Below are 7,217 nucleotides of genomic sequence, written 5' to 3'. Positions count from 1 at the left end.
TATATTTTTATAGAAATAACTTCAGAAAAAAATCAGTTTCTGCTTCTAACTAGACTATAACATTTCCTTATTTTCAAAGCAATTCATGGAACATGCTGGTTTTGCTCTAACTAGCTTTAAGATTTTTGAGCTTGACTATATAAGTAACTGTGTGTGTGTACGTAAGAACATGGAATTCGGTATCATGCCTGTTTGGTAAGGATTATCCTCTACCAGACAGAATCAGCAAAGCTCAGCTGTCTGTACAGGCTACATCTACATTGCTGGCATGAATAAGAGAATCACAAGTACAGATGTACACAAGGAGCAGTCTATTTTAGCAAGAAGGCTGGACAGCTGTTGCTGTGAAGTTCTGACTAATTACTGCAAAAGAGTGTTGCAGAAAAGTACAAAATGGATGCAGATACACGCTTAAAATAGAGAACTTTTTTCAGTCTGCATCTTTAGTATGTTTAAATTCAATGTTTTGCTACTTGTTTTGCTTTTTTACAATGTTACAGTTTTACACTGAAGCAATATATACTTTCCACTTCTTTAGTTTTCTAATAACTGAAGACTATCAGATTTTCAGCAGAACTGCTTTCTATTAAGAAGTGTCACACTTAAAATAGTCATCATTTTTTCTGTGTGAATAAAACCACATTTAGGGTCTTATTAACATTCTTACTGTGAGAACAAAACCACCTCAAACTCAAAATTGGTTTGAGGTTGCAAAAAGCCTGGGCTATATTTGCAATCAACAGCACCTTCTGATATACTGAATTTTCACAAGTCAAGAAGACTGAAACACTTCCACAAGCTATATTCCTCCTTCAGGGATAGCAGTGTAAAATCAATGGAACACTTAAAGCCACATGAATGCTACAAAAATCCCAATGTTATAATCCTAAATATTTTTTGTGGCAATCTAAATTATATAATAATATTTCAAAGAATACTACTCATATATAAAAGTAATTTTTTTTATTTTTAATTTGAAACAATTCTGTTTTGAAGTATTTTTTACTGCCCTGAAAAAGCTTTAATATATTAACTGTTGGTTCATCAATCACCTGAACAAATGTTTCACTTCAACAGCTGAAATAATTCCACTGAATAAACAGTACTATCCATACGAGTAAAGCCTTTATTTTCAGTATTTTATATCTTGACTAAACTATTCTAAAATGAAGTTAAGACAGTCAGCTAATATTGGGATTTAAGTTTGCAACACTTTCCTCCAGCATTTATGATTTAATTAGCACAACTTTCCCTTTCTTTTTATATGTGGGCTAATCCAAGTCAAAATAATTATTTCATGTTAATAACTATAATATACATGTTTATTTGAAATGACTAGTTTTTAATCACTTAAGTCAATATAGTCTCTCACTTTTTTCTTTTTTGAACAATCTCACTATTCGGTATACCTAGACCCTTTTTATTCCTAGAATTTATCCACTGGACAAATTAAGACTGCTCCCATAACCAGCAAGTAATTTGTTTAAATTAGTGTTTTTCTTTTCTCCATCCAACTTATCCCATTTCATGGCATGTCTAATGTTCTCAGCCCTGATTAGGCTTTTGCTTTCAATTAAAAAAGTAATTTTCCCTCCAGGAAATAGGAAAACTTAGTACTGCACGTGTCACCACTCCAGCCAGAAAACCCTCATTTGCTGTGTGCTCCAATACGTAGACTTAATCTCCAGCTCAGCCTGCAGCATGCTCCTCAGGAAACATCTGGCTTGGAAAATTATAGATGCCTTAGAGGTAAGCATTAGGCAGAAGTAGTAGAATTATAGCAGGGAGATCTTTTCACAAGGTGAGTAAGCTGGAGAGTGGCCTGTCTGGAGAATGGACCCATTCTCCAGTTGGCCCATCTGGAGAAAGCCAACATCTACCAGAGCTTTCCTTGGCCTGGTATTTGTATGCTCAGTCTTTGCCAGGGAGCCGCAAAAGCAGCCATGAGCATGGTGCGTTTCCTGATTTACTCGCCTTTCTGCAAAGGGCTGCGGTGTAAACAGCTTGGGGACGGAGGCTGGGCAGTGGGGTGCTGCCTGCGATGTTCCTTCCAACATACACCTAGCGAACTCGCAACATTTCCTTTGGACACACAGACCTCCTACGAAGGTCCGTGCTGCATGTCACCTGAAGGACTACGTTCCATTTTCAGCAGTGTTTTGGGCAAAAAATGCCTTGGCTTGGGAGTATATGGACTTTTAGAAAGTTTAATTGTGTTAAATCACTCCTGAATATAGGATTTGGCCATCCAAATCATTTAGGCCTTCCAACAATTTCAGATACCTAAGACTTATTATCTGTCTGTGTTTAAAAAGTGGGATCCCACAACAGTGGCGTCAGCCATGCCCCACCCGTACATGAAGGCAAGGTCTGGGCATGCCCAGCCACCCTTCCTCCATTTATTTCCCTCCATCCCCTGGTTTCTGCAGGAAAACAATGCAAGTGTAGAGTCCCAAAGTGAGCAATGGTTTGTTTTGCTAGGTCTCTCTTTTCAACAAGTAGGAGATGAAGAGAGCAGCGGAGGGCACAGTGGATACTATCCACTGCTTGGTTTAAATGGAATTTCATGGCCTTAATTCTTCATCTGTTTAATTCAGGTAACAGTACTTTCCTCATGCTCTTTGTCTCCAAGTCATACCAGTATATGTAACACTAGCAGAAGGAGGTATAATTAATTACAGCTGCCAAAATAGAGACTTACAGCAAAGTACTTAGCTCCTTACAGGACCAAGTTCTTCAAAGTAAAGATCTGTTTATTTTTAGCTGGTTTTTGATGAATCTTTTTCCATTCAGGTTTTTTTTTTCATTCCAGCCTCAGTAAAGATATTGTTATATCTGATTTCACTGCTTTAATTAAGTGCTTCTCAGTCCATGATCAGTTCTATTTTAGGCTGTTTTAAAGTTCATTTAATTTGAGATGTATACTAAGCAGGGTAACATAATTGCACATGTCAAAGCCTGCTTCATCCTAATATTAAAATGTTGCTTTGATTTCCTGAAGGTTTAAAAAAAAATAATCTGTGAAATTCCATGTAAATTTGTCACAAAATTCTTTTTAGCTGCATTCTAAAAATACAAGTGAAAAATTGCCAAAGAACAAGATTCTATATGCAGTGTGCCGAACACCTTGGTTTTAGTTTTGTTTTTTTGAGAATAACAGGGATAATGAATACATACTATCATAGAACCCGGGGAAAAAAGCTCTGGCAGGGGCATAAAAAGCTCATGTCATCCATTCACTGCCCAATGATGGAATTAAAGTTTCCAGCATCATTCTTGCGGGATGTCTGGTTAACCTGCTTGCAAAGGACTCTGGTGATGGAGTCTGTACAGCATTCCTAGGGAGACTGCACAACTGCTTCACTTTACTTAGTGTTAGAAAACTTTTCCTAATGTATAACCTGAATCTTCTTTGTTGCAATTTAAGCCCATTAACCTATGTCCTAGCTGCCATGCACTTCAAGAATAGAGTGTTCAATCCTTCCTGCATCGGATTTTCATATATTATGTTCTCCCTCACTAATTCTCTTCTTTCAGCTGTGCAAGTTCTTTGATTTCTTCTGATTTTTGCATAAGTTCTGTTTTCTAGGTGTCTGATCATACCAATCATTTCCTTCTGGACTGCTTCTAGAAGTGAAGCAGCCAAAATCTGAAAACTGTATTCCAGACAATGCTTCCCAGCACAGCATATAGTGGAAATATTATGCTGCAATCTTCCTCATGCATTTCAATGTGATTTAAAAAAAATTTTTTTTACAAAGGCATAGCAACAGTTCTGGACCAGAGACAGGCGGCAGGCCCCTGCAGAACCCCATTTGATATATCCTTCTATTCTGACAATGATCCAGTGAAAACTATTCAGTGAATACAATTTCCAGCTGGTTCCCATGCAAATTCGTCACAACCACATTTCCTCAGTTTGCTTATCAGATGTGAGGCAATGTCAAAAGTCATGCTAAAGTCAAGATATCAGTTGCTTATTTCTTATCCACAGGGCTCGTTACCTTGTCATACAACAAAATAGACTAAATTTGACAAGATCTAGTTTTGGTAATTTCATGTTGATCATTACTTGACTCCTTGTTTCCATTTTGGTGTTTACAAATAGTTGATCTGATTACCCATTCAAGCAATTTTCAGTGAATTAAGGTTAAGTTGTTTGGGCTATAATTTTCTTTTTTAATTCCTTCCTGTCATCATCCCTTTTTTAAGGACTGGCAAAATGGTTGTCACTGTAAGTTGCCTGGAATTTCAGCCCCTTCCATGAGTTGCCAAAGGGCTCCTTATTGCTTTAGTAATTTCTTCAAATATTCTAGAATGTAGCTGAGATGGCTTAAATGATTTAAAAAGATTGGACAGATTTAGGGATTCTAACCCATTCTTTTACTTTCCCCTTTATCACAAGTGTTAATTGTACCACACATCAGTTCAGAGTTGATCTTTTCAGGAGATGGGTGCAGAAAAAGGCATTAAACATTTCAGCCTTCTTGGAGTCATTGTTGAGAGCTCTTCCTCTTTTCTATACAGCAGACCAGTATTTTTCTTAGTCTTTCTCATCAGTATTGTGTTGATGAATGAGTTCACATCACCCTTGATACCCCTTGCTAATAGCATCATTTTTTGGGAGGCTGGACTTTTTATTCTGTTCCTGTATTTGCATATTATTCTTTTTATTTGTCTTCACTGATATCATTTTCTATCCATTTTCTATATGCTTCCTTCTTGTGACTGAAATCAATAACTAACTTAAAATTTAGACATGTTGGTCTTTTACTACAGTTCCTGTCCTCCTTCTACATTTGGATCACTTGAGCCAGCATCTTTAGTATCTTTTGTCCGAGAAACTGCTAGCCTGCCTTAACTCATTTTTTCTTTAGTTTCGGTTCCTCTGAGATTGCACACTGCAGATCTCTGAGTTTATTAAAAGTTTTGCTCTTGAAATTCCCTGGTTTTCTGTTCTTCCTCCTTCTCCTCTAAAGAATAATGAACTCTGCCACTCTGTGGTCACAGAAGTTGCCTTCTACCCTTCCACTGAAACTAGGATAGAGTCAAATCCCAAAAGGTTTCCTCTTAAGTTGCTTATGTTTCAAAAACCTGCTAGAGAACTTACGCTCATGTCCTAGCACATAAACCACTAAATAGATAAATCCCCTATTATGGTCAAGTCATGCCCTGGAGAATCTTGCCAGCTCCTCACAAAAAACTTAATCCCAATCTTCTTGAGAGGGTGTAACTGATAAAATTATTTCCTCTACAGACTTCAGAGTGCTTTTAACTACTTACTGATCTTGTTTAAGAGAAAGAGAACCTGTGGCAGAGAAGTTATAGTCAGTGTTGCTAACAGTGGTGTGCTGTTTTGGTTCTGCTACTGCCTGGGTGCCCAACTTTAGATTGCTAGGGTGGGATATATTTCACCTAAATTTCAACACTAATAGTATAAATATCTACCTTTGCACTTGGCACCTCATCCATTTTTTTCCAGTCAGGGAAGAGGAACGGACACAGTAGAACATATTAATTCATCAGACCTCTTTTAGATATCTTCTGTAAAATTGGATGACTTGAAGATCACTTGAAGACTCTGGCACTAACAGAAGTAACAAAATTTACACAGGAGAACTGACCTGGCCTTTCCCCTAACTTTGTGGGTTACAACCATGTGGTTTAACCTTGTGTTTCAACCAGCGTCCAAGAGAGAACATGCTAGGCTATCACTCCTGTACCTTTTTTAGATCTTGCATGTAAAAGGATTTCCAGGTTGATTTAATTTCATGCTTCCTTTCTATTACATGGTTTGCTTTGTTTGAAGATTTCTACTTTGTTCTGCATATAGCAGAGACTGGTGCCCATTCTGTCATTATAACCACCATTCTCCTTTTCGCATTTTTTCCTATATCTTTGCTTTATGCAGATGTGTCTCATATTACAGAAAGCTTTCAGTAAAAGTTATAGTGAACCCTTTACTTGAGCAGGTAAGTCTTCCAGAGGTGGGGAATATTCTAGTTTTATTAACAGACACAGTCCTAGGCTGGTAGCAATTAAAAGTTACGTGAGTTGACAACTACTTGGTAGTCTCTGTAAAGCACATAAATGGCCTCAGTTTACCTGCAACTTCCCTAATTGGGGGGGGGGAGGGGGCGGGCAGTGAGAGAGAGATGAAGGGTGGGAATGGAAAGTGAAGAGCCTTTTGCTCTAGAGATGCCTTTCCTGAAGCACCCTCTCAAGCCCAAGGGAAGGGAACCAGTCCCATCCTCACTCTCAGAGCACACATGTCTTTTAGGCTCTCAGGGCTATCAATGCAGGAGTATTACAATGCATTTTTAAAGATGACCTATAATTAATAAAAGACTTTTTTATATACACTAGACAAAACTTTCTTCTCAAAGTGTCAAAATGAGAGAGGAAACAATCTTCCCTTTAGTTTTTCACTCTGCCAGCTCCCTGCATGCCAAATAAATCTTGTTCTTCACTGCTTCTAATTTCATCGTTTCTGGCTGCTACCCATTTCCTCTTGCTGTCACAGGGCAAGCCTTGTTGTTCCTCTTTCTTTTGTAGCTCCACTTTTAAGACATCTATTCAGCAAGATAATTTTTATCTTTAACTAAAATCCTCTTTGCAGTCCTCTTAATGCAAATGCTACATTATTTGGAAAAAAAACAACAACCCTGTTCTGTTCTATTTACACAATGAAGGCCAGCAGGATTGTCTCAATACCTTCTGAAAAAACAGCCTCCAAAGCAATCAGTGTAACAAATTTTTTATAGAATCATAGATTGGTTTGGGTTGCCAGGGTCCTTGAAGATCATCTAGTTCCAACCCCCCTGCCATGGGCAGGGACATCCTTCACTAGATCAGGTTGTTCAAAGCCCCGTCCAGCCTGACCTTGAACCCTTCCAATGATGGGGCATCCACAACTTCTCTGGGCAACCTGTTCCAGTGCCTCACCACCCTCATAGTGAAGAATTGCTTCCTTACAGCTAATCTAAATCTACCCTCTTTCAGTTTAAAGCCATTACCCCTTGTCCTATCACTACATGCCCTTGTACAAAGTCCCTCTCCAGCTTTCTTGTAGGCACCCTTCAGGTACTGGAAGGCTGCTAGAAGGTCTCCCCGGATCCTTCTCTCCTCCAGGCTGAACAATCCCAACTCTCTCAGCCTGTCTTCATAGCAGAGGGGCTCCAGCCCTCTGATCATCTTCGTGGCCCTCCTCTGGACTC

The sequence above is a fragment of the Aptenodytes forsteri genome, unplaced genomic scaffold (assembly GCF_000699145.1).
Source record: "Aptenodytes forsteri isolate BGI_AS27 unplaced genomic scaffold, ASM69914v1 Scaffold193, whole genome shotgun sequence".
Classification (NCBI taxonomy): Eukaryota; Metazoa; Chordata; class Aves; order Sphenisciformes; family Spheniscidae; genus Aptenodytes; species Aptenodytes forsteri.
This window is presented reverse-complemented; position numbering follows the sequence as displayed.